General features: G+C 60.6%; 1 protein-coding gene across 8 annotated transcripts in view; it reads left to right on the top strand.

Annotated features, from left to right (window-relative positions):
* Nucleotides 1-3311: 3311 nt before the first annotated feature.
* The window catches only part of OSBPL5 (oxysterol binding protein like 5), a 70609-nt gene continuing 47337 nt past the window's right edge, over nt 3312-26583 (top strand). For 2 of the 8 annotated variants that reach the window (XM_067037821.1, XM_067037823.1), the window contains exon 1: nt 4725-4819. The gene's annotated coding sequence lies outside the window, so the exon portion shown is untranslated. Of the gene's footprint in view, nt 3477-4594; nt 4820-14080; nt 14202-26583 lie in introns of those variants that run through there. The other 6 variants (XM_067037816.1, XM_067037819.1, XM_067037820.1 and 3 more) reach the window with 6 other exon arrangements.

The following is a 26583-nucleotide window of genomic DNA, read 5'->3' on the forward strand; positions in this document are numbered from 1 at the left end:
AACATCAAAAGATTGCTGTTCATGAAAGAAAAACCAGGCATCTCAAGTTAATGAATTTAGCGCTTTTCTATGTATGGGACGAGGCAAGAGTCCGGGCTCACTGGCATCTCGTTCCTCTGACGTGCACCTCAGCTATCTGGGGCCCGCATCCTGCTTCTCTCCATCCCGAGTCGCCTCGGGGTGCACAGTCGGCCTGCAGTGGCTGACAGCTTGGTGGCTGCGACACCCTTTGTTTGCTGATATGGCAGGCGACATTCTTTTTTTAAAAAATTTACTTATTTATTTTAGGCTGCGTTGGGTCTTCTTTTTTTTGCACACGGGCTTCCTCTAGTTGCGGCGAGCGGGGGCTACTCTTCGTTGCGGTGCGTGGGCTTCTCACTGCGGTGGCTTCCCTTGTTGCGGAGCACGGGCTCTAGGCACGCGGGCTTTAGTAGGTGTGGCTCGCGGGCTCTAGAGCGCAGGCTCAGTAGTTGTGGTGTTGGGGCTTAGTTGCTCCGCGGCATGTGGGATCTTCCCGGACCAGGGCTGGAACCCGTGTCCCCTGCATTGGCAGGTGGATTCTTAACCACTGCGCCACCAGGGAAGCCCCCGACGTTCTTTGTCCACACCACGGGAGTGAGCTGCCCCTGCTCTCCAGGGAATGTCCACCTCATTGGGCCTCAGGGCACCCCAGGCACGTCACCCCCACTCACAGCAGTGCCTACCACGGCCCACGCAGGAGGGCTAGAAGCAGAGGCTGATGGCCCGGATCTCACCTCCGAGAGCACGGGGAGGTCTGGGTGTGGGCACAGTGGCATGTCCAGTGGCATCCGGCACCATGTGTTCCCCACGGCCACTTCAGGGCTTCCTATAAAGTCCCTGGAGGACTTGCCCTGTAAATAACACCTTCCTGTCCCTCTAGGTAGGAGAACAAGTACTGGGGCCAGGAGAGAGGGAAATCCCATGCCTTTATCTGTATTTACCATCAGGGCTTTGCCTGAATCAGGGGTTTGGATGTGACCTTCTGGAGGACAGGTGCGTGTGCGCGTGCGTGTGTGTGTGTGTGTGTGTGTGTGTGAGACACAGAGAGGCAGAGAAGCAGAGACGGAGAGAAAGAGATGACAGAGACAGAGAGACGGAGCCATCCAGGCAGCCGGCCTGCTCAGGAAGCCCCAGCCTGGTGCCCACGTGACTCAGAATTCCAAAGGGAAACTCTCCAGCTGAATTTCACAGGTTCTTCTGAGAAAGAACAGAAAACAGCCACTGCTCGGGCCCCACACGTGGCTTGGTGACTCAGCCCGGGAAGACATCACCAGACAGCGTCTCCCCAGCCAGAGGCGGAGGGACAGGTCTGGGGATGTGATGCCTCCCACAGGGACAGGGCTGGAGGACAGCTCTTCCCCACGTGCCCAGCCCCGAGCGCAAACGTGGGGAGGCTACAACTCCAGGCGTTTACAACTCCGGTGCCTTGTCCACTCCCCAGCGGCCTGGCCTGGAGCCGGTCACTTAACCTCCATGGGGCAGGGAATGGTGACTCCGCCACCAGGCGGAGGAGGGGATGCAGTCCCAGAGGTGCGGAAAGTGGGGACATGGTGCCGGCACAGGACGAGCGATGGATAAATGTCGCGATTGTTTTCACAGTTAGCTGTTGCGCTCTGGAGACCTCCACATACCCCTCGTGGGGAAGTTATCCCAGCCCTGCTGCACAGGTAAGGAAACTGAGACCCGGGCGTGGAGGTGCTCTGGAGTCGTCCCTGAGAGTCTGGTCACAGCATTGGGATGGATTTGCCCTCGGGCCAGCAGGGGACAGCGGGCCCAGGCTCACCTGCCCTGGCTGAACCCCTGGGCCACCCTGCTGCCACCCTGGGCCCAACTAGGAGTCAGGGATCCGGCTGCACCCCTTACTACTTGGGGCTCAGTTTCCTCATCTGAGAAACGGGAGAAATAGTCACTGCTGCTTCCGTTGGCTCGGCAGGTGTGAAAGCACCTGGCACCTGCCTGGCTTGGGCCCCCCACCCCAGTGGACCGGCCCAGCCAGTGCTGGCCCTGCAGAGGTCCGAGCCCCCCACCGCCCACCCGGGAGACGCCCTCTCTGAGACGGGCGTGTGTGTTCCAGCGTGTCCTGGCTACCCGCCCTTCCCAGTGAGGCAGCCGGCGCAGCAGAAGGACAGGGCCCCCCAGGGGTTCGCCTCTGAGCCTGTGGGTCTTTGTTAACGGGCTGGCAGAGCACAGAGGCTGGGAGCACAGCTCTGGAGCAGGCTGCTGGGGGATGACTTACTTTCGGCTCTGTGCCTCTGTTTCCCCGCCTGTAAAATGGAGCCCGTCAGGACCTGACCTCTGGGACTGTGGGGAGGATTCGAGTCCATATGTCTAGAGCCCCCTGCCGTGGAATCGGGGACAGGGTGGGGATCCATCAACAGGAGGCTGTGGGTCTCCCGCAGTCCCCACGGACCGACCACCCAGAAGTAAGGAGCGACCCTACGGTGACAAGCGCACTCACTCTAGAGCAGGGTTTCTCAGCCTCGGCACTACTGACGTTTGGGGCCTGATCCTTCCCCCTGTGGGCCCCCGTCCTGGGTGTGGATGGGTGTTTAGTGGCCTCCCTGGCCTCCGCCCACTAGATGCCAGTAGGACCCCCAGCTGTGACAACCAAGGATGTCTCCTGACAGCACATGATGTCACCTCCAGAGGGGAGGCGAAACTCGCCCAGCTGAGAACCACCGTTCTCCAGACTTGGATGGAAACCGTCTTCAACTTTAATTGTATTCTGCCTGAGAAAGAGTAAAGTTCTCTGTATTTGCAAAGGCACTTAAAAAAAAATCTTACCTCTCACAGACAGATCGTATGAATTATCATAAATTCAGAACCGAGTGAGAAGCCAGCGGCTATACTTCAGAGACGGTACCAGCCACTTCTTCCCCTGGGTTCACTTGGAGAGCCCGTCCGTCCTCTCACCCCGGGGGCTCACGGCAGCCTGCAGGGTGAGATGCTCTCGTGCCCCGCCCCCCTTGCCAGATGAGGAAACCTAAGCACAGAGCTTCACGAACTTGCCCAAAGCCCCGGCAGCTCCTAGACGGTGAAGCCCACCCAGTGTGTCCCCAGAGCCATCACCGACAGCCCCCGGCTCTGTCCATCTCTGTGCCTTTTCTGCCCCATCCCAGCACTTGGCCACGTGTCCATTTGACCTCAGCAGTGTCATTTCATAAACTCAAGCTCGCTTCAAACAGCCAGCATCAACAATGACTGGAAACTTTCCCTACTTTGGCCCTGAAACCTCCACCCCAGGGGACAGAGGCTATGTTTTCTTCCTCAAATCCCCTGTGGATTGGCCCTGACAACCAGCCATTGGCCAGACTGCCAGCAGCCACATCCAGCTCCACGCAGAGGCTTCAGAGAGCATCCAGGCAGGTCTCGTTGGCCCCGCGCTGCACAGGAAGGGTCCCACCCTGGCCCTGAGCATCTTGTCTGAGCAGTTCTGCGTGCAAAGGCCTTGCAAGGTGACTGTGGGGTGGGAACGGTCCTGGGGGTGAGCCCAGAGCCACCGAGGCAGCACACCCCACCCCTTCACCCAGGGTGCTTTGATGCCCTGGGGGAACCACCACCTGGCCCAACGGGGTAGGCACGATGCTAAGGCTGCGGGCAGTTTGGTCCGGGGCCGCCACTCGGCTGGCTGGGGCAGAGCTAAGGTAGGACCTCCTGCAGCTGCTCCCCTGAGAGCCTGCTCCAGCTCGAGGGGCTGGAAGGGGCCTCCCTGGGTGGCCTCATGCCTCGCCTGGTGGTCAGGCTGCACCCCGCTGACCACCAGTCTCAAGGGCTGCCCTTAAGGTACTCTCCACCCAACATAAGGTGCTGGGGTTCTGCTGAGGGTCAGTCCTGTCCCTTGGAAGGGAGCAACTGACAGATTCCGTTTGGAAAAGTCCCTGCACCCTACCTGGTCTGGGATGCCTGGCAATGGGTGGGCCCAGCTCCAGCTGGTCTGCCCCTGGGGAACAGTGGCTGGAGGAAGCCTCCACAGGCTCTGCTGCAGACCGAGTCCCAGGGCACCTGCCTACAGGTGTGTGGGGGGGCCGCTGAGGGAGAGCCCTAACCTCCTCGGCTCCTACCTGTGGCTGACTAGCGGAATTAGAGTGTCTCATCTACACAGGAAGGATTCAGGGGTCTAAAAAGGTCCCTGGGGGCAGAAGGGGTGAGGGGACACACAGGAAGAAATCCACAAGAAGGTGGGCTCCTGGCCAAAAGAAATAATCCTCAGAAAGAGGTGCAGTTAGAAACATGGGTGTGAGGCAGGGGTCCACACGCGGGACAAGGACAAAGGGCTCGGGTTTCTGGGTCTCCTCTTGTGTCCTGGTGGCTTCCGCCTGGGGGAGAAATGGTGACAGTTTCTTGGGCTCGGAAAGAGAGGGGGTCCCCCCCCACTCTGGCTAGGGTGGGCTGGAGGCCTGCCAGGATCTGTGATCACGTGCCCTCCCGCACCCCTAACCTATGGAGGCTGACCCCGCTCACCACCGCTCGCTCGCCCCGTTTCCGGAGCAACGTCGATCCCCGCACGCGCAGCGGGGCGCGGGAGCCGCAGAGGGCGCCCGGAAGAGGGTGGCGAGGCGAGGCCGCGCCAGGCAGGGCCTGGGGTCCCGGCGCGCCCGCGCCGCCCGCGATCCCGCCCGGGTTTTGCGGCCGCCGCGCCCTCGGCCCTCCTCCCCGCCTCCTCTCCTCCCTCCCTCTCCTCCCGCGGTTGGATCAGTCTTCCGGCATTTCCTGCAGCCGGGCCGCGCCGCCAGCTGAGCCCCCGCGCGCGCTCGGCCCGGCCCGGCCCGGCCCGGCCCAGCGCGCCCAGCTTCTCACGGTAGGAGCGCGGCGGGGGTTGAGGAGGGCGCGGCGGAGAGGGGGCCGTGGCCGCGAGGGCCGAAGCGTCCAGCGGGCCGCCGGGGGGGCTGCCGAGGGGGCCGGGGGAGCCCTGCACCGGAGTCCGCAGACCCCGGGGACTGGGGCGTAGCCCGGCCGACCCCGACAGTGGCCGGTGCTGGGGAGCCCCGACCCGGCCCGTCGCTCGAGGAGCCCGGGGTGATGCGGCTACGATCCCAGACACGGACGGGTGGGTTGGAGCGCGGGTGGGGCCGGAGTGCGGGGCGGGGGCGGCGGGCAGCTGGGCAGCCATGCTCCCCAGTTTGGGGGCTTGAAGGAGCGGGGAGGGGAGGGAGGGTGGCTGGGTCCATCTGCGCGGAGTAGCCGGGTCTGTGTCCCCAGCTCAGCCCAGACCCAGGGGGTCTTGAAGGGGCAGGGTCTGCGGGAAGGGGACCTGCTGCCTCTGGATGGGGTCTGGGATTAGCGTCCGGCCTTGCAGCTTGGGGCTTGGTCTGTGTCCACAGAGTGAGGGGCTGCGTGAGCTGAGGGGGAGGACCTCTGCTGTCACCCACCCCCCGGACCCTCCATCTCTAGGCCACTGAGCCCCTAAGACAGGGAGCCTTGGAAATTGTTCAGGGGACATGAGTCCGCATGAGGGTACTGTGCACTTGAGGATTCCTGTGGGTCAAGGGAGGGTGGGACATGGGGGTAGGGGGCTGTCAGCAGCCCTGGGGGCCAGCCACTGCCACTTGGAACCCCCCAAGCTGGGCTGTATGCTGTCGGAAGACCCTGGAGTTGGGATTCTGAATGGCTCCTGGGGGTGTGGACAGGTCCCACCATGGGGAGGTGGGCTTCTCTGCCCCCGCTCATCCTTGGTCTGAGCCAGGCCCAGCCCAAGCAGCTGGTTGGATTTCTGCTGTTTGGCCATTTGGGGGTCTGTCTACACCAGAGATCTTTTATATGTGTGTCTGCCCGTCTGCCTGAGCCTTCACGGTACCTTTCACAGGCCGACTCCTGTGATGTTCCCCCAGGCCGGGTCCAGAGGCAGGCCCGAGCTGTCACAGCCTGGGCCGTGGGCATAGCCTCCGGGTTGGACGTGTACGCCCTTGGATATGTGTGCGCCAGGTGGATCCGGGCCCCAGGCAGCAGAAACCCTCCCCTCAACGATGGCAGGCCGAGTGGTTTGTCGGGTGGCTTTTACCCACTTTCTTGGCTGTGTGAGGCCTTGCCGCTCCTTGAACTTGACAGGCTTTGCAGGCAGCTGGCAGTTCAGGGGCGTCAGGCTTCAAGCTTCAAGCTCCAGATCCGCAATCCCATTGTCTGCTTGCACGCGTGTGGGGCAGGGCCCGGGGTGCCAGGAGGGTAGGCACAGAGTGTGTCTGTCTGGTCTGTCTTGCCAGCTGTGTTTAGAGATGGGGACAAAGCAGATGGGCCAGGCAAAGGCCCTCGAGTCCGGGCCTCGTCCTGGGGAGGCTGCTGTGCAGATGTGGACCCATGGGCGGTGCTTCCCGGACGCCAGACGGAAGCCCCTCCTTCCCGGGCCCGCGGGTCAGGCTGGCCTGAGTTGGGCCAGGGATCAGCTAAGTCTCCAGAGGTTTGCTCCCGACTCTTTCCAGAAGGCCGACTGCAGCCCCTCCCCTACTGTGCTCAGAAGTTCCGGGATCAGTTTCTCTCCTGAAATCTTTCTTCCTGGAAGCTCCCTGAGCTGTGACAGTCATCTGACAAGCTGCACTTGGGGGTAGGAAGAAAGACTGCGTGACAGGCCAGTGGTTTGAAGATTGTGGTGTGTTTTTGGCAGCTGTGTTTGGGGAACTTGCACTTTCTGCTGATTCTGTGCTTAAGCCTGCGTGGGCGCGCGTGCCTGCCTGCGTGCATGCATACAATCACACACACACACACACACACACACACACACAGTGCACAGGTGGACGAGAACTCACCCAAGGCGACGGAAGCGTGCTTGCCCCCCTTCGCATTCATGCAGGGGACAGGTGTGCGGCCACAGCTGGGAAGCCGTGTAGCTCACGGTTACATGGGTGAGACCTGAACCCCAGGACTGGGGGCTGTTCAGGGGTGCACGGTGTGTGTCAAAAGGATCCCCGTTGTCTGGACTTGAAGGGAGGTGTCAAGTGCAGGTCCCACCGTGGGATCCACGGGTCAGGCGGCGCCTGGCGGCTCTCAGGAGGCAGAAGCCCAGGTGGGCTCTGTTGGGGGTAGGGAGGCGCAGAGGGCAGTGCTGCCCCTCCCGATGGTCACCAGGCGTGCCGCTCGCGGCTGGCACCAAGGAACAGAGTATTGCTGTCCGTGCCGGATTTGCCCCACGACAAGGGGCAAACCTCCTCCCCAGGACGAGGCCCGGACTCGAGGGCCTTTGCCTGGCCCATCTGCTTTGTCCCCATCTCCAAACACAGCTGACAAGACAGACCAGACAGACACACTCCGTGCCTACCCTCCTGGCACCCCGGGCCCTGCCCCACGTGCCTGCAAGCAGACAATGGGATTGCGGATCTGGAGCTTGAAGCCTGACGCCCCTGAACTGCCAGCTGCCTGCAGGTCGAGGAAACAGAACTTGCAATGGGGGATGAGCTCTCTGTGGGTTTATGGCTGGCCTTGGTGGCTTGGTAACCTTCACCAGCTCCCCAGCCGTGTGAGCAGATAAGCTTCTCCAGGGGATGGAGGTGGTGGTTGAGGACGAAGGACTCGGACTTTGCATTATGTGTCCTCTTAGCATCAGAGTTGCTCCAGGCCAGGGCTCCTGTGTGCCCGTGGGTGTGAAGTTGTCATATATTGGCGTCTGTGCTGAGGGCAGTGGGTACCCGCTGTGTGGTCGGGACCTGCCCCATTGAAGGCCAGGCCTGGATGGGACTGTGTCTGGGACACGAGGCCTCTGGCTTAGAGTTCTCTGTCCAGTGAGGTAGCTGGGGAATAAGCCGTCAAGGTTAAGAAATGCTGCAGGACCGAGATGTGGGGCTGCCTGGAAGTGCCCCAGGAATACCCAAGAAGGGAGTCCCTAAGCCAGCATCACACACCCTTGGGATTCAGAGAGGGAGGCTCGAGGACCATTGGGAGGGGCCTCGGAACCACTGGGCCAGGCCCCTGGGGAGGTGCAGGGCCATCAGAGAATTGCCAAGGTTATCTGGGTCATCCAGCCAGTGAGAGACCGTCCCCGCCGCTCAGGACATGAGCCTGGTTGGCCCGCGCCAAGGGACTCACAGGGCCTTTGTCGAAAACCTCAGAGCCAGTACTTTGCTAAACTCCCAAGCCCACCTCACACCCACTCTTCTCTCCAGACTGGCCTCTGCTCCTGACTGAAGCCTCCATTCGAAGGTGCTGGGTTTCATTGTCTTAGCACCGTGATCCATGCATTTCTGGAACCATCTCCATCCTGTACCTGTTCCGTCGAGCGGGCAGGCGCTGTTGGCACATGGGTCATCCTTCACTCATTGCCTGGATGTCTGCTCGGGGCTCTGTTCCCCGGGCCTGGCACACAGTGGATGCTCATGTGAAGCTGTAGAATTGTCTTCGCCCGGGGATGCCCCATCCTGCATCTCCCTCGGGTCTGTGGACCTCACCAGCGTTGACAGGCAGGACACCTGACCAGCCCGTGCCCTCTGTCCTAGGATAGATGGACCCAGCTTGCCCGCCTTCCCAGGGGTCCTGCCATCCCTGGGTTAGAAGTATCGTGTGCAGGGTGGCTTACCTGGGAGGAGCGCCTGATGTTCACTGGGCGAATGGAGGTGGCCTAGCCTGCCGGGGCCCTCTCTGGCCCTGGCTGGGATGAAGGGCTGTGGGGGGGTGTCCAGGCCTCACAGCGGAGCAGTGCTGCCCCTGTCCCAATGAGAGGGATATTTTACAGGCTTAACGAGCACATCAGGAGGGGATTTGGGGCCGCCCCATCCCACAGGCTGCTGACCCTTGTGACCAGCTGGGGGTCACTTTCTCTTGTCCAAGGCCAAGGAGGGGTGGAGACCGGGAGTAGGCAAATCCCCAGGAAAGCAGAGGGAGGGGACGGCCCAGCAGGGACGGGCCAGGCTTCTGAACCAGGAGGGAGGGAGGCCGTCCGATCCTCGGCCAACAGGGGGCAGGGGCGGTGGCTGGCTTGGCCACAGCCACCATGAACCCGTTTTCAGTGGCTTCCACTCGAGGAAAGGCAGTCCGCCAAGGGGAGGGATCACGCGGTGGTATTGATGTGCCCGCCTATTGGGGTGAATGCGGCGCAGGGGAGGTGGCTTAAAGGGCCAGGCCTGCGTGGAGGCGCAGGAGTGGGGAGGATGGGGTGGTGGGGGATTCGGTGCCCGCCTATTGGGGTGAATACGGCAGATTCCATTAAAGGGCTGAGGGTCTCCCCCAGGGTCTGTCACCGGGGCTTTGCTGAGGCTGCTAGGGCGGCTCCAGGTGGCTGTGTCCTCTCCGGCTTCCCCAGGAGGCCAGAGGGAGGGGCCGGAGGGTTAGCAGCTGGGACAGGAAGGCCGACTGCCCTGCCTGCCCTGTAGGATGAACCTTATTCCCACCCACCCCACTTGGGAGTCACCCAAATCCAGCGGGGGGGGGGGCGTGGGGGGGGGAGTGCGCTCTGTGTCTGAGGTCTGCAGACTTGAGGACCAAACGTTCTGGGTCAGAGAGACGAGGGACAGGCTTTTTGTTATTTACCGACACGTTTACGGAATGTGTTTTTATCCCTTTGCTGCTTTCAGAGACAAGAAGGGTCTCTGGACTGGGGGTGGGGTGGGCTTTACCGTCAGTCCTCAGCCGCCCTTGGGGTGACACCCAGGGGTCGGGGGCCCTTGCAGGTCCTCCCATGGGCCCTGGGCTTGGGAGCTTCTCCCCACACCTACCAGTTGGAACCTAAAGGCCAGCGTGGCATCGTGCAGGGCTCTGAGAACGTGGTCAGGGGTGGCCGTGGACGGAGCCCCTGCCCGTTCAGGATGCCTCTGCGCCCACCTCTGCAGTGGCCCTGACCGAGGCCCTCTCTGGGTCAGCAGTCAGCCACCCAGAGCGACAGGACAGGCTCTCCTGCGTAACCCTGTTCCTGAGGGGAGCCTGGATGCCCGCCGCCCCTCTGCCGGTCTGGCCTGGGCTGAACTGAGCAGGCCCCTGGTGCCCTGGTGCAGGCCTGGGGCTGGAGGTCGGCGCAGAGGCTAACCAGGGTCTCAGGGGTTGATGGTGTCAGGGATCACGGTGGATTTGGAGGCCAGACCAAGGAAGCAGCTCAGGGATTCTTAACCCCAAGTCCTGGGGCCAGCAGTTTCTCTACCCCCTAAAGCTCTGTTTCCCTATCTGTAATCCGGGCCCACAGCAGTCCCGTGAGAAGTCACGAGACGGGTGGCCATCGGCCCCGTGTTGGTACCCTGGCTTAGCTCCTTGTGGCTTAGGAACCAGACCTCCTTGTAGGCCCGAGGCCAGGCGCACGGTAGGGCCTGGGGATGCTGGGGAGGGGAGGGGGAGCTGGGGCTTCACATTAATGCCCAAAGATGAGCTCGTGTGGAGGGAGAACCCCACCCCCAGGCCTGAGAGCTCCAGCCCCCAGCTGACCTTTAGCACGTGCCCATCTCCTGGGCGAAAACTGACCCACAGAAAGGGGCCTTGGTCCTGATGCTTTGTTCTCTGGCTTCAGAGTGAGTGCATAACTCTCATCTGAGCCCTCTCGTAGGACCAAGGGCTGTGTCTCTTCCTGGCAGCCTCTGGGGTCCTACCCTTTGGGTTCTGCTCTTCCAGGGGTCCTGCCCTTCAGGGGCGGCTGCAGTCCAGAGGCAGCATGGAGGCCTCAAAGCAGGGGCCACCTGCGCTCTGTCGCAGGAGCCCAAAGCGGAAACAGTGTGGGTGGGCTGGAGTGGGCGAGGGCTCCTTCAAAGTGGGCTGCTCGCTCTCTGCTCCAGGAGAAGGGGGTGGAGGACGCCAGAAGTGGCACCAGGTTCTCCAAAGGGCTCGCGCCGGGTGGCCCATGTGGGTACGTGTACTGCAGGGAGGCAGGGGTGAGGGACCAGCAGCAGGCAGCCCCTTTGGTGACAGGAAGTCATATGTGGTGCCTGAGGGAGCGGGGGAGAGATTTCCAACCATCAGTCTTGTGGCTTTTCACCCTGTTTTATTTTTTGGCTGCGCTGTGTGGCTCGCAGGTTCATACTTGCTGGTCAGCAGGCTGGCTCTGGAGGCTCCCAGGGAGGAGGCGTTCCCCTCCGAGGGGCAGTCTCAGTGCTGGGCCTGGCCATTGGGACCCCCTCCGTGCCCTGCATGCAGCCGTGCAGCTTTCTCTCCCTGGCAGTGGGCATCCACCATCAGCAACAGCCAAGGCCCGTCCTGCAGGAGAACTTTCCAGCTGCGCAGAGCTGGCCAGGCTGGGCCGGGTTTCCTTCGCCTGATCAGAGGGGAGAGTTTCTCAGGCTTGGGGCAGGGCCCCGCCCTCTGCTCTGCTCTCCCAGATGGCCGGGCACTCACGCTGATGTGACTCAGCACCTCTGTGCCTTAGCATATGCTGATCCCTTGCCTGGAACTCCCTCCCTCGGCTCCGTCTGGGGCACTGACTCTGGGGTCGGCACCGAGCTGTCGTGCAGGGAACACCAGGTGCCCGGCCAGCGCAGCCCTGGCCAGCACTTTGTCTGTGGGCCCTGCATGGGTCCACCTCACCCCTTATCTGCCCTGCTTTTTTTTTGCTAGAAAATACTATATTTAATATTTTAAAGATTTTTTAAAGTTGAGGTAACATTGGCTTAAAGCAGCATGTAAGTTTCAGGTGTGTATATAACGTGCACACTGTATTTTGAGCTCTGTATACACTACAACATGCTCACCACCAAAAACGGTCTCCATCCGGCCCCATACTGTTGATCCCTTTTTACCCGTTTTGCACCCCCGTGCCCCTCCCCTCTACCAACCACTGCTCTGTTCTCTGTATCTACTTGTTTGTTTGGGTTTGGTTTGCTTTGTTCGTTCATTTTGGGTTTTTTGTTTGTTGGCTTGTTTGTTTTTTGGATTCCACATGGATGAGATCCTACAGTCTTCGTCTTTATCCCTCTGACTTGTTTCCATTAGCATAGTGCCCTGGAGGGCCGTCCGTGTTGTCTCAAATGGCAGGATTTCGTCTTTTCTTGTGGCCGAGTAGCATTCCGTTGTGGACACACCACTTCTTTGTCCTCTCAGCCCTCTTCTCACGGGCTGGGGTTGGGTCTCCAGCCGGAGCCCCAGGCCAAGCCCTCGCCTCCTTCCACTTGCTGGGAAAATGTCACTTGTTTTCCTGGCAAGGCAGTAAGCTGCTGCTTCTGTTTGTTTGGTTTGGGTGTTTCGTTTTTAGGCGGAGGCAGGCGGGTCGCGGGAGCGAGTTAAGCCAGATGCCCGAGTCTGTAAACAGCGCCCCTGGAAAAGTGCTCCTGACCTGCCGTGGGGGCTCTGGAGCCACCCATGGGCGCCTAGTGGCGTTGGTGGTGAGAGCGTGGGCTCGGTGGGAGTCCCCCCCAACTCGGACACGTCACTAGCCAGGGAGCCCTCGACAAGTCCCTGAAGCTCCAGGCCTCAGTTTTCCCATCTGAGAAATGGGCATGGCAGCGCCGGCCTTGGAGGCAAGAGGAGGATATGTTTGAAGCCCAGAGCCGGCCCCCAGAGATGCTGCAGCCACCGGCCCTCATCTGGCCGAGGCTCTGCCAGCAGGGAGGAGCCATCTCCTTATCACTGATTAAAGCTTTGATTAATGATTAACGAGTGGGAAAGATTTACACATAGAAACCACAGAAAAGAATAAAACCGATCCCGATCCCGCCTCATCAAGGTCCTGACCTCTGGCTCTGTCTGCTTGCTTCAGGCTGGGAGCCCAAAGTTCCAGCGCAGGACAGGCCCCTGACCGCCCTCCCCCCGGGGGTTGCCAAGCTGACATCCCAGTGTGTTTTTGTGCTTTTGCTGTATATGGATGAATCCACAAACAAATACGGGACGCTTTGGCTCCTTGACAGATGTCGCATGACTGCCGCTCTCCCTTCACGCCCCTGCTTATTCCCATAACTTCAGAGTCACGGAGAAGTTGCAAAAACCCACATATGCAGCCTTTTGCAACTTCTTTTGAGCCATGCAGTTATGAGTGCCTATGCCTCGTTCGTTCACTATCCTTATTTTCTATATATAAGTCAGGACTTATTTCCACTCTTCTGTGGAAGGACGTTGGGTTGTTTCCGTCTCATCCCTGGAGCATGTCCTGCGTTGGGTCTCCTGGGGCACGTACACGGGTGCTTCTCTGGGATATTTTGGCCTGTGATGGTGTCTCAGGGTCCCAGGGTGAGCATGTGAGCAGCCCACTGGGTGTGGCCAAGTGGCTGCCACTGATGTCCCAGCACACATGGGGGGAGCCGGCCTTTCCCCTGGAGCAGATGGAGAAGGAGGGCACCCAGGGAGCGAGAAGTAACAAAGCTCCGAGCACCGAGCACCGAGCACCGGCGTGGGGTGGGGGGCTCTTCCCAGGACCTGGCCCAGGTGGGTGGGCAGGGGCTGCGTCTCCCGGTAGGGCGGCGTCCTCGGCTCACCTCGCCGTCTGGGCTTGAGACGACCTTTCTCAGCCAGTCCGTCGACTCTCCTGGCCTTGGGGACCCGCCTGCTGTGTCAGTCCTCTTGAATCCCACTGGACGGAGGTCTTTCTCCCCACCTCTGCCAGGGCTGCTGGCTGAACATTGACTCCCAAGGGCACGCGGAACAAAGATGTTTGCCAGGGTCTCCCAAGGGGTCGCTCAGCGACCAGCACGTTCTGTTCATTAAAAACAAGAACTATATGTAACATGATGCCTGTAGTTGATGCCTCTATTGTATAAATGAAATTCACTAGGAGAGTAGAATTGAAATGTTCTCACCAAGAAAAAGTAAATAACGTGAGCTGATAGATGTGCTAATTAACGAGGTGGGAGGAATCCTTTCTCAGTGGAAAGTGTATCAAATCAGTGTGATGTACACTTTCAATATTTTACCGTTTTATTTGCTGATTATACCTCAATTAAGCTGGAAAAAAAATAGGCTGAACCTGAGACGGCAAGGGTCCGGGGAGGGTGGGTCTGGCTGAGGATCTGCAGGTCCTGCCTGGAGCTGGTTAGAGCACAGAGGTGCCCAGCTTGAAACACAGCCCCACCCCCCCCATGCCAGAAATGGGGCACAGATGGCGGCCAAGTCCCAGACCACGGTATTTCCACGTGGCTGTTACGCAGAAGCAGATCACTGGCGGGAGGGCTGCTGCCTGGTTGTCTGGTCTCCTGGGGCCTGGGTGCAGAGACCATTGGTGATGCTGGTGCACCAGCCCTTTGGGTGCCTGGGGCCACTCTGGTCCACAGCCGCCATCTGGAAAGTGGCCCAGGCAGGATTTGGGTCCTTCTGCTCAGCATCCATCCTGCAGGAGAAGCTTCATCTCCTCCATCCCCCAGGTATGGCCAGGGAGATGCCCCTTTTCCCAAGGGTGCTGGCTGCTGAACCATCCATCTCGGAGAAGCCTGCTTGTGTGTGTGTATAGGTCAGCCAGGGCTGCTATAATAAGCACCACAGCCGGGGCAGCTTAAACAACAGACATTCATTGTCCCTAGTCCTGGAGGCTGGAATCCCAGATCCAGGCGTGGGCAGGGCTGGGTCCTCCTGAGGCCTCTCTCCTCGGCCTGTAGACGGCCGTCTCCTCCCTGTGTCCCTGTGTCCTCATGGGGTCGTCCCTCTGTGTGTGTCTGTGTCCTGATCTCCTCTTTTTATTTATTTGTTTATTTGTTTGGTTGCGCCGGGTCTTAGTTGTGGCTCTCTGGCTCCTCAGTTGCAGCAGGCGGGCTCCTTAGTTGCAGCATGTGAACTCTTAGTTGCAGCACGCGTGTGGGATGTAGTCCCCTGACCGGGGATCGAACCCGGGCCCCCTGCATTGGGAGTGTGGAGTCTTATCCACTGCACCACCAGAGAAGTCCCCTGACCTCCTCTTCTTATAAGGAACCCGGTCCTGTGGGATTAGGACCCACCCTAGTGACCTCGTTTTACCTTAATCACCTCTTTAAAGACCCATCACGGGAAACAGTCACATCTGAGAGACTGAGGGTTAGGACTCCAGCAAATGAATTTGGGGGACCCAATTCAGGCCTGACAGTGGGTAATGGGGTGGCCATAACCTTGGGCGCCCAGCACAGTGGGAGGCTCATTAACAGATTCCTGGGCTGCGATTCTATTTTTATTTCCTGTGAGGCCCACATGTTTGCAGCGAGTAGGATTTTGAGGCCGTCAGAGCCTTTAACACCCATAAATGTGCAGAAATGTTTTCAGATTTCACTCCCTTGGATTTTGACTGTTTTATATCTGCCCAGGCACCCTTGGCCAGCATTTTCAGCACGTGCACCTGGGATGGAGCCAGAGGCCCACACCACATGGTACGAGATTCACATGCACAGACCCAGTTGCACTTCCCTGGGTCTGAGCTCCACCTGTGGGCAGGAAGGCCAGTCGGGCGAGTCGTGGGCGTTCGTAGGATCAGCAGGAGGTCCTGCTGCCCTCTGGCCTTCCCACCTGCCAGGCCACAGCCTCCCAGGCCCGGATCAGCTTCCCCATCACCATTGCCCGCTGTCCAGTTCAGCAGACACCCTCTGCAGTGGCCCTTGGGAAACCGAATGTGGCCTTTCCTTCAGGCCGTGTGGACAAGGGGACGCTGCCGCAGCGGGCCATTCATTCTAACACTCACAGACCTTCCTGTGCCAGCAGCTGTGCACAGAGTCCCGAGAGCTGGCCGAGTGTGCCCTCCTGCCCTGTTCTCTCTACAGTGCTGGCGGGGGTCCTTCCCAGGGGTCCCCTGCCCCTCCCTGTTACCAGACCTGATGGGTGCCCGCTGGGCGCGGCGTTGGGCCCGTGGAGACCTCCACCCAGAACCCAGGAGGAGGAGCAGGTACTCGGCTGTTGGTAGCAGATGCTGTCTCAGGAGGTGGTCCCAGGGGTACCTACTAGGCCTGACCTTATGGACTTCCTACTGAAGCTCCAAATGCAGCAGAAAAGGGAAAAAAGACTTCTTCCACGCCAGGTGGGTCCCTGAGGGGCTTCCCCCACGTGCAGCCACCACCAGCCCCGCTGAGCGCCCTGCCAGCTCGTGCCCCCCAACCCCCCACCCCGTCCACCGGAGCAGCAGGCTGGGCTGGCGGTCAGTTTTTAAACTGCGGTTTAACAAATAATGGGCGGAAGACACACAGGCAAATGACTCCCCTCCTGCCTGTTCATTATTTTTAAACTGTGTCTGCTTTTCAGTTTATTTTTAAATCTCGAAAGCACAAGGAACATGCTGTTTATCTCCAGCAAGCCTGTTCTCTCCGACGTGACCATTCATCACTTCTCAGCTAAGGCTGGAGCATCCCGCCTCTGGCCAGGCCCCAGTTGGCCTGCTGGGTAACCCCGTGGGACCCATGGACCCCAGACACCCGCTCCTTCAGGCCATGGGGGCCTCTCCCTGACCAGGGCAGCTTACCTGGCTCAGCACCTGACCTTTGAAAACCTTATCGTGTTCAGGGGAAATCTTTGCTTTACCCACATGATGCCTTGCAGGCTTAAGGTATAAATGAGAAGTAATTTAACCCTTTTCCTGGTGACTTGGGTCATTACAACGATTACTTTTTTATAACGCTTAACATTTTGTTGAAGGCTCTTGAAATGATCTAGCTCCTTTAATCTTTAAAACCACTGTATGGGGCTTCCCTGGTGGCGCAGTGGTTGAGAGTCCGCCTGACGATGCAGGGGACGTGGGTTCATGCCCGGGTCTGGGAGGATCCCACATGCTGCGGAGCGGCTGGGCCCATGAGCCATGGCCGCTGAGCCTGCGCGTCCGGAGCCTGTGCTCCGCAACGGGAGAGGCCACAACAGTGAGAGGCCCGCGTACTGCAAAAAAAAAAAAAAAAAAAAAAAAACCCAAAACAAAAAACCACCATATGTGGTAAGTTCTGTTAGCACCCCCAGTTCACAGGTGGGAACGCTGAGGCTCAGAGAGGTGAGGAAGCCTGCCAAAGTCACCCCCCACCCTCACCGTGGTACATGACAGGCCGGGATTGGAGCCAGCTCACCTGATGACGCTGCTGGGACACCGAAGCCCTGGAGGGATGCTGCCTCGTGCAGGAGGGATGCTGCCTCGTGCAGGGCTGTTTGTCCCTGTGCTAAAAGGCCCCGGACACCTTTTCTTAAACTTCTTGTTGGAGGGGTTGTCAGTTATTTCCTTTCTTTAAAAAAAACTTCTTGGGCTTCCCTGGTGGCGCAGTGGTTGAGAGTCTGCCTGCCGATGCAGGGGACGCGGGTTCGTGCCCCGGTCTGGGAAGATCCCACGTGCCGCGGAGCGGCTGGGCCCGTGAGCCATGGCCGCTGAGCCTGCGCGTCCGGAGCCTGTGCTCCGCAATGGGAGAGGCCACAGCAGTGAGAGGCCCGCGTACCGGGAAAAAAAAAAAAAAAAAAAAAAAAACTTCTTTCTGCTTCTAGTCCCCCCTTATCTAGGATGGACTAGATGAGAAGATTGTTAGACATGTGTGCAAACCAAGAGCGAGTAGGGGCTGAAGGAGGGCCGACAGGTGTCAGGGAGTCGTGAGCAAAGCTGTAGCCGAGCTGTTCTGTGATGCTTCCCTTCGCTGCTGCCGAGAGGCTTGCTTTTGTCTGTGTTCTGCATCTCGTTCAAAACCCGGTAGGGCTCCTCCGGGCTGTTAGCAATAACTGATGGGTATCAAGTGCCCACTGGAACCCAGAATTTCGGGGTATAGTACAGGCACCCCCTCTGTTCAAACTCAGGACCAGCTGTGAGGTGCCTGGCAGTGCCATCTTCGGGTGTGAAACCCGGGCTCAGAGACGGTCCATGCCTTGCCTGCTCCGCCAGCTGGTGAGTCCAGAAGCCCCTCGCGGGTCGGACGCCGGCTGCCCCAGATCAACTGAAAGGCAAAGGGAAGGAATGAGGGGGACCGCAGGTTAAGAGACTTAGAAGGGGGACTCACAGCTGGACCCTCGGGATGCCCCGTGGATGGTGAAACCGTAAAGATGAAGGTGAGGGTCTGGGAGGACCGGCGGCGGGGCCGTGGCCAGGACTCGTGTGCCGGCTGGGCTCCTGGGGTGACCGGGCGGGGCTGTCTTCTGACCTGGGTGATGGTTGCAGAGTGTTTGTCTAGAGAAGCTCATGAAGCCGAACGTCTGTGTGGTTTTCTGTATTTACATTTTATGTGATAATAAATGAAGCTTATAAAAGAAGCCGCTCTGGGTGGAACCCTGGGAACGGGACCCGTGACCACCCAGGCCAGGTCCCTGCTCCGGGTGAAGGGACCACAGGGGCCTCCTGACCAGCATGGGCCCACTTTGGGCAGCTTCCAGCATGAGTTCCACCTCTGTGGTCCAAAACCACCTATACTGTTATTTTAGAACATGGTTAAGTCCATCCACTTATTTTTACTTAAATAAATGTGGATCTAAGAGAAACTTTAAATTGTTGCTGCAGTTAGAAAGTCTTCCTCACATGTAATAAATAGCAGGTAATATAGAAATGCACAAGCAAGCGCAAAACACCAAATTGTACCATCGGTCGCTCTCCTCGTTTTGTCTGCGGTAGCTTTGTGCCCGAGGCTGCCCTGCTTCTGTTAAGTAGAGAGATTCGCGATGATGGAGCTGCAATAAAGACCCAGACTTCTCTCCCTTGACGCCGTCAGGAGGCTGGAAAGAGAAGTGAAAAAAGAGGCGCTTTCCCACTAAGACCAGTGATGACTAAGGCACCCCTGCATCACCTAGCTGCATCCAGTGTCCGCCCACGTTTTAGAAACGTGCGACATGCTTATTTCAGGTCTGGCTCAGGACGCAGAGGGGGCTTCAGTGGCCAATTTGAGGGGCTTGGAGAGCTGGCTTTGTTCCTAAGAGTGGACAGGGTGGGACGGAGACCCTGCCGCTCGGAGACTGAGAGGTGACCTCAGCGACGGGGCCGCCGGGGAGCCCAGCGTGGTGTCGCTGCGTTGCCTGGAGACCCCTCCCCAGGGATGGGCTGGCATCTGCTGAGCCGTGGGCCCTTCTCCAGGGAACACCGGCTTCCTCTCTGGGGTTCGCGCTGGGATGGTGTGCTCGCCCGTCAGCCTCGCTTCTCGTGGGAGACAGACAAGGCAGGGGCTGGTGTGGACGTTCCCTGGATGGGGAACAGGGAAGAGGCGCCCAGGTCAGCTTCACTCGAGGTCTGCACAGTCCGCTGCACGGAGCAGTCCCTCTCCTGCAGTTTCAGCAGTGCCCAGGAGCACAGGGTCCCTCAGTGGCGTCCTTGCCGTGTCCACACTCACCTTTGGTTCAGGCCAGTCTTTTTTTCTTTTTTTTTTTTTTTTTGCGGTACACGGGCCTCTCACTGCTGTGGCCTCTCCCGTTGCGGAGCACAGGCTCTGGACGCGCAGGCTCAGCGGCCACGGCTCACGGGCCCAGCCGCTCCACAGCATGTGGGATCTTCCCGGACCGGGGCACGAACCCGCGTCCCCTGCATCGGCAGGCGGACTCTCAACCACTGCGCCACCAGGGAAGCCCCAGGCCAGTCTTGAACCCCTAGTGTGAGTGTCCGGGGCAGCTGTAACAAAGGACCACTCGTGGGGCAGCTTTTTAAAAAATATTTATTTATGTATTTGGCTGCGTCGGGTCTCTAGTTGCGGCACGCGGGATCTTCGTTGCTGTGTGAAGGTCCCGCACACGGGGCAGCTTTAAAACAGCAGAAACTTGTTCTCTCCCGGTTCTGGAAGCCAGATTCTGAAGTCAAGGTGTGGGCAGGGCCCGCTCCTTCTGAAGACTCTCGGGGAGGAAACTTCCTGCCTCTCCCAGCTTCTGGGGAACCCGGGCATCCCTGGACTTGTGGCCACCTCCCTCCAGCCTCTGCCTCTGTGGTCACCTGGCCTCCTCCTGTGTCTCTGTGTCCTCTTCTCCTCTTATAAGGACACGGCCATTGGACCAGGGCCCACCCTGCCCCAGTGCAGCCTCATCTTCACTCGGTCACATCTGCAGAAACCCTATTTCCAGAGAAGGTCACCTTAACAGGTCCCAGGGGCTGGGATGTCGACATACCTTTTGGGGGGGCCGCATCCCACCCGCCGCACCCAGGAGTGGGTGGCCACAGTGGGCAGTGGCCAGGAGCTTGCTGAGACCCCTGGAGACGCGGTGGTTAAGAGCTGGGCTCTGACTGACTGAACGGTGGGAAGGAGAGGGGATGGCGCTCTGGAGACAGGGGTGACATCACGGATGTGGTCACGTGGTCCTCCCAGCGATCATGGATGCAGGGTCAGGGGGCTGCCTTTTTACACAGATGAGATCGTTTGGGCCTCCAGAGAGGCGAGGACCACTCAGGTGCCTGGCTGAGCTGGGTGTGACTGCTGGGGAGACCTCCCCGCCAAGGGATGGGATGTGTCCTGCTTCCCCCGGACCAGCGTTTGTCCAGTGAGCTCTCACAGCACCCGCACCCGCGGGGCACAGGTCACTGGCCCCGGCATCTGGAGGTGGGACATCGTGGTCCTTGGCCTCCTGGCCGCTGACCTGCCCCTGAGACATGAACCCCTCCAGGCCCACAGTTCCCTGTGTCCTGCGAAAGCAGTCGGCCAGGCCTGGGTGCACCGGGCATGCCCACCCCCGGGCCGGGTCCTTGCTTTGCGCTCAAGGGCCCCTGGTTCCTCCCCTCCTGCGAGGCTCTCAGCGGGTCCCGGGCCCTGGGGAGTGAACCTGGGGAGAGCAGCTGTACTTGTGGCACCTGTGTTTACCTGGGAACCGAAAAACACTCTTTCAAAAGAGCCTCTTAGAAGGCAAAAAAAGTGCCAGCTCCTTCCCTGGGGCCCTGGGACTCTGTTTCCTGAGGGCCACTCCTGGCTGCCTGGCTGTGGTAGGGGCTGCCCCGGGCACGCCTCTCCCTGGTCCTGCAGCCCTTTCTGCCCAGACCTGGGGCGCTGGCACCCCGGGCAGCAGGGACCACTCAGGAGGCTGGGGTGACAGTAGCGGGGGCAACGGCAGACGATCGGGTGCGGAGGCCTATGTCATCGTGTAGGGGGGCGGGGGGTGAGCACTCAGCGTGGAAAAGGGAGACAAGGACCTCGCACAGCTGTGTGCCAGCACCTGGCACTTAGGGCACACTCAGCAGGGCCCGGTGACCGGGCTGGCGGTACCCCAAGCTGCCTGGCGCCCGGCCAGGGCAGTTGACTGCCCGTTGACACGTCGGCGAGAGCCGGGTCGCTGTGATGATCAAAGAGGAAGAAAGGGAGCAGGATTGGGGGCTGCCCTCACCTCGGGGGGACGCGGGCATGTGCTAGTGCGGGGGCCGAGGGCTCGAGCCACCCAACCCGCTGGCCGTCGGCTCTGGTCAGCGCCTGGCCTCACTTCTTGGTGGTGGGGTTGCCTCCTAGGAGGTCTCAGAGGACGTAAACCCAGAAGCCTGGGGGAGGCTGCAGTGCGCGCCCGACCGCAGTGGGCCCGAGCGTGCTGTTTGACTGTGCACCATCCGTTCGGGCTGCGTGGGCCCCGAGCCTGCTGACCGGCCACACGGCAACCCAGCGGGCGGGGCTGAGGAGCGGGGTCCTGGCGGCGGTGGAGGCGGGGAGGGGGGAGTGACGAGGGGCGTGCTGCCAGAGTCCCTGGCCCCAGCACGCGTCGCAGCGTCGTCTAGGCCGCCCGGCAGGGCAGCCTGCTGGAGAGGTGGCCTCCGAGGGGTGACCGCCCCCGGCCCAGGCCGGTGAGAGCTGAGGGCGGCCCCTGGGCCCCCACTCCCAGCGTCTGCCAGGTTCCCGGCGCGGGGCCTCTGGTGGAGTGTTACTGATCTTGGGGGGCTGTTGTGAATCGAGGGATACGCCCTGGACAGCCGGGAGACCCACATCATCAGGCCGGAGCCTCTGAAAGGCCTAGGGCAGGGCTGCAGTGGGCGAGGCCGGGGGCCCAGCCGCTGGGGGTCCACGCTCTCTGGACGCTGCAGTGGGCACTGGAGACCCTCGGTTCTTCTTCCCGCTGTTACCTGGCTAACTCTGAATCTGGATCACCTCGTGGCTCTAACCTTCCCCGTTTCAGGGAGGGAGCTCTGGCTTTTCCCCGGGGTGCAGCCTCTGATCGGCTGGCTGTCACCTTTTCGATGTCCTCAGAGGCACCTGGCTTGTTTTCAGTCTTTTAAACTCTGAGCCTTGTTTGGGGGGTGGGGTGAGGCTGGGACTCTAATGTTATGTGAATTTCTTCTCTGGCTTCAAGGCTTTTATTAAATTCTCCCTTTAAGCTTTCAGGAGAGAGCTTTGAGCCTCTCCTTTTTGACTCTGTATCACGGATTTGGAAAATGTGAAATCCGCAGGCGGAGAGGACGACGCCCCGCTGTCCCCAGAGCCGGACAGACGCAACTGCACCTCATGTCCCTGAACTCGGGTTTAAAATAGAGCTTTGCGGTCACCTCCTGGCCTTCACCGCCCCCGCCCCCCCCCCCCCCCCCGCCCACCACTTTCTCCTTCTTTTGTCGCCTGCCTTCATAACCACGGTCAGAGCACGTGTTCAGGGTGGAGGTGTCCCCAGGCTCCCCTCCAGGTCTGTCTGTGCGGGGTTTCCAGGGCAGGGCCCCGTGGCCATCCACACACGGTGCTGGGGAGCAAAAGGCATTAGGGAAGGTTCTGGAAGGTCACAGCCTGGACAGCCCCCATGACCTCGAGGAGGCCCTGGAGGGGCCAAGCCCACCCTCCCCGAAGACCCTCAGCAGGAGAGACTCCAGGCGCTGTTTCCTTCCTGCCTGGCGGAGCCCTGGGATGGGCCTCTGGGCCGTGCGTCCCCAGCCTCTGCCCCTGCTGTGCTCCCGCGCGTCCTCCCTGCCCCGTCTGTTCCTGGCCCCTTGGAGCAGTTCTGGAGGAGGAGAGGTCACTTCCTTGGTCAGCCGAGTCTTGTTCCTGAGCACCTAATGTATACACACCCCGCTCGATCAGATCACCCCCACCTCCGCCCGCCCCCAGGAGCATCTCCGTTAGTACCTGCTACTTGCCGAATGCTCCCTGGGTACTGGGGCTGCAGGGGCAAGCCGGGTGCCCGACCTGGGGTACTGCCCCCAGGAATGGAGGAGATGCCGCAGCAGAGGTTCTGAAACCTGGGCGGGGCTGGGGGGGTCGTGTGAAGAGTAGGAGATGAAGAGCTAGGATGGGGGGAACAGCCCAGGGGAGTGGCCCCGGGCCAGACACCGGCCCTGCCACGTGCTAGGAGCTGAGGGCCTCTCGGTGAGGCTGGGGCGGCCGTGGGCGTCTGGAGAGAAGGCTCCTGGCCACTCCGGCCTGGAGGTGGAGGGGCCGTGCAAGTGGGGGGAGTATGGGGTTGTTGGCTCCCAGAGAGGGGGTCCAGCTGGGCAAGAGGGACCCCAGGCCTCCCCACGCTCCTGCAAGGCCCTCGGGCCACCTGCCCTGGCAAGACCACGTTCCCCCGAGTTCCCCGAGTCCGGGGCAAGAGCTCCTCCCGTCCCCCTGGAGGCCCGGCATCTCTCGCTTCTTGTTTATTTTTGGGCTGCTGACAGCTCTGCCGGGGGCGCACTCCGCGGTGAAAGTGGCGCGCGCTCTTCGTGGAGAGCAGACGAGATGGAGAAAGTCGCACCGACTGATTTACACACTCGCGGGTTGATGGTTTCCGTCACCGCGCCCTGGTGTCGCTGAGGCACGGCCCACTCCTTGGCATCCCTTTCGAGTCCGCAGCGTGGTCTCCGTGGCCACGTTTACATCCGCTGCACCCACATCCCTTCGTTTACTTGCCACCTACCTGTCGACGGGTATTTTCACTCCTGAAAATAGCCCTGCAGAGCAAATCCTCCCACATGTGTCTCTTGGCACAAATATTGATTATATGGATTTTACGCCTCATAGTAAATTTCTGGAAGTCGGATCATTGGCTCAAGGGACGCTCGTGCTTGACACTTTGATTCACGCTCACAAAGGACCCTCCGAAGAGGCTGTGCGCCTTGCCCTCCCTCCCTCCCTCCCTCCTCAGGGCTGTGTGCTCATGGGGTATCCGCTGGGCTGACCCATAGGGCACAAAGGAGCAGCCTGAAAGCAGGGTGCTTCCCGCCGACCAGCAGGCCATAGTCTGTCACCCTGGGCCGGCCTCGGTCTGTGACTGGCCCTGCCTGAGCGCTCAAGGTCAAGTCAGGTTGACCAGCAGGGGCAGGAGCTGTGCTCAGCCCTTTGGGGACGCAGGGTGTAAAACACATCCGACCCCGAGGGCTGCAGCCGAGCGGCCCCTCCTCCTGGGACCTCTGCCAGGACCACCTGGGCCCCTCCAGACCCCTGTCCAGCCCAGCCCCTGGAGCGGACCTGACCAGGCTGGCCAGACCTTTGCCACTGGAGAAGGAAGGGTTCGCTGAAGCTGCACCGAGGGCAGGCTGCCCGAGGCTGGGCTGCAAGACAACACCCACCCACCCCCCATGCCCTGGGGACCCAGCGAGTCCTACACCTGGTCACACACGCCCGGCATCTGTGCAGAAGCCACCTTTCCTGTGACCGCGACTCATTATTCTCACTTCGGAGCTGGGGGGAGGGCTGAGCCCGTGGAGTCCTTCTCCCTGAAAACTGAAGCCTGGGCAGGATCCCCGGGGGCAGAGCTGGGGCCTGGACCCGCCCCACCCCCTGGCCTCCCCCAGCCCCGGCCCGCCATGCATGCATGGTCCTTACTCATCACTGGGCTTTCGGGGCACTGGAGCAACAAGACCCCTCTGTCCTCAGGCGAGCCACGTCTGAACTCTCAGCTCCCCCCGCAAAACAGGGGCGCGGGGGACACATGAGCAATAGAGACGCCAGGCCCCCTCGGTTTACGGGCTCCACGCCCCGATACTCTCGCGGTCCGTGCTTCTCTGTGCCAGGCCCTGCAAAGGCCAACGCCATCCTCGCCCGGGCCTTGGAGGGACCCCAAGATCAGCCCCCTTCCCGAGGAGAAACCTGCCTGCTCCCCATCACCACGTGCCGGCGGCTCAGCGGTTCTGCCGAAGACACGTAACCCAAAGTGCAGCGGAAACCCAGGGCCCAAACCAGCAGGACACTGGGAACCAGCCAGACGCCCTGTCCCCGGGTCCCGCAGCCATGCCCGGCGGGGGCCCCGGCCACCATGTTGCTGCAGCCCAGCCCCCTCTCAGGCTGGGCTCTCCACTTATATCTTCTCTCCCCCTCCCTTGCAAGGGCCCCCAGATCTTTAGAGACCCCTTTCCACCCTCCCACAGAGCACACCCCTCACCTCCCGGGCCTCCACCAGCTCCAGGTGTCCGTCCGGGTCTCCCCGATGTAAGCATCAGTTAGAAATGATCATCGGTTGCGCCGGGCTCTGGGGCCGATGCTGCTGGGGCGGGCGTGACCCAGGGGGGCGGCGGGCAGCCCCCTCCACTGTTCTCTAACGGGGACTCCCCAGACAGCCCTCAGCCCAGCCGGATCTTCGGGGAGCACCGCTGGGCAGCGTGACTTTCCTCCAGTGATGACACAAAGAAAGCATGTGATGGACCACCGCTCGTTCCAGAAGGGCCGCAGGCCTGGGTTCCATTCAGACCCCGTCAGCCTCGGGCCCCCTCCCTGCCCAGGCCTCGCCTGTAAAATGACACTCGATTCTTGCTGGGTCGGGCTGGGGGGCTCGAGTCTGTGATAGCGCCTTGAGAAGTTGGCCCCCGAGAACACACCCCTGGGATGCTCGGGCTCCAGGGGACACAGCCCTTCCCAGCCTCGGGGTCCCCAGCCGGTGCTGGGCCGGAGCCAGAACAGATCTTCGCAACCCTCGAGAACCCTGGTGGTCCAGTGGTTGGGGTTCCGCGCTCCCAATGCAGGGGGCCCGGGTTCGATCCCTGGTCAGGGAACTAGATCCCACATGCTGCAACTAAGACCTGGAGCAGCCGAATAAGTAAATACTAAAAAAAAAAAAAAAAAAAGGAAGCAGCAGCTGGGGGCAGGACCAGCTTGCTAGAAGGCTCAGGGTCGGGGGAGACACCAAGCTGAGTGCTGGGGCTGGTGCCAGGTCTGGAGGGGGGTGTCGGGCAGCGGGGAGGCACCGCCGGCCCAGGGACCCGGGAGACCAAAGGCAGGGAGGCGTGAAGCTGCCTGGCATTTGGGACCTGGTACCAGGGCCGCCTGCGTGGCAGGAGAGCTGCCACCTCCCAAGAGCTCGCTGGGGGCTCCTTGGCGGAGGGGCGGGGCAGGAGGGTCTGCAGCTCCATCCGGGGATGGAGTCCTAGGAGGCTAGTCAAGGGGGTGACAGGGTAAAAGGTGGCTCTGCTGAGGGTGATGGGACAGTGGGAGGAGCTGATGAGGGTCAGCCTGACCCAGGTGAGCTGGAGGGGCAGGTGCAAGAGGAGGGGATAAGGGGACAAGGGCCATTGGGACCCCTGCAGGCCAAGGGGAGCCCTGCGTACCTTCCCGTGGGGGGCTGCAAGGTGCTGGTACCCTCTACCCCACCCCAGGTCTCTGCTGGGCTGGGTGCCCCTGAAACTCCCTGTAGTGAGTTGAATGGTGACCCCCAAAAGATATGTCTAAGGCCTAACTCCAAAAGCCGTGAATGCATCCTTACTTGGATTTAGGAATTTGCAGGGGTAGTTAAGGGAAAGGTCTTGACCGAGGTCATCCTGGATTATCTCGTGGACCTTAAATCCAGTGATTTAGGGGAAAGGGAAGGAGAGGGAGGTTTGAGACGTGGACACACAGGGGAGGCCACGGGAAGACAGAGGCAGAGACTGAGGGATGTTTCTGTAAGTCACAGAGTTCTCGGGGCCTCCAGAAGCTGGAAGAGGGAGGAGGGAGCCTCTGAGGGTGTGGCCCTGCCGACACCTTGGTTTCAGACTCTGACCTCCAGAACTGGGAGAGAATCCGTTTC

The sequence above is a fragment of the Kogia breviceps genome, chromosome 7 (assembly GCF_026419965.1).
Source record: "Kogia breviceps isolate mKogBre1 chromosome 7, mKogBre1 haplotype 1, whole genome shotgun sequence".
NCBI classification, from domain to species: Eukaryota; Metazoa; Chordata; class Mammalia; order Artiodactyla; family Physeteridae; genus Kogia; species Kogia breviceps.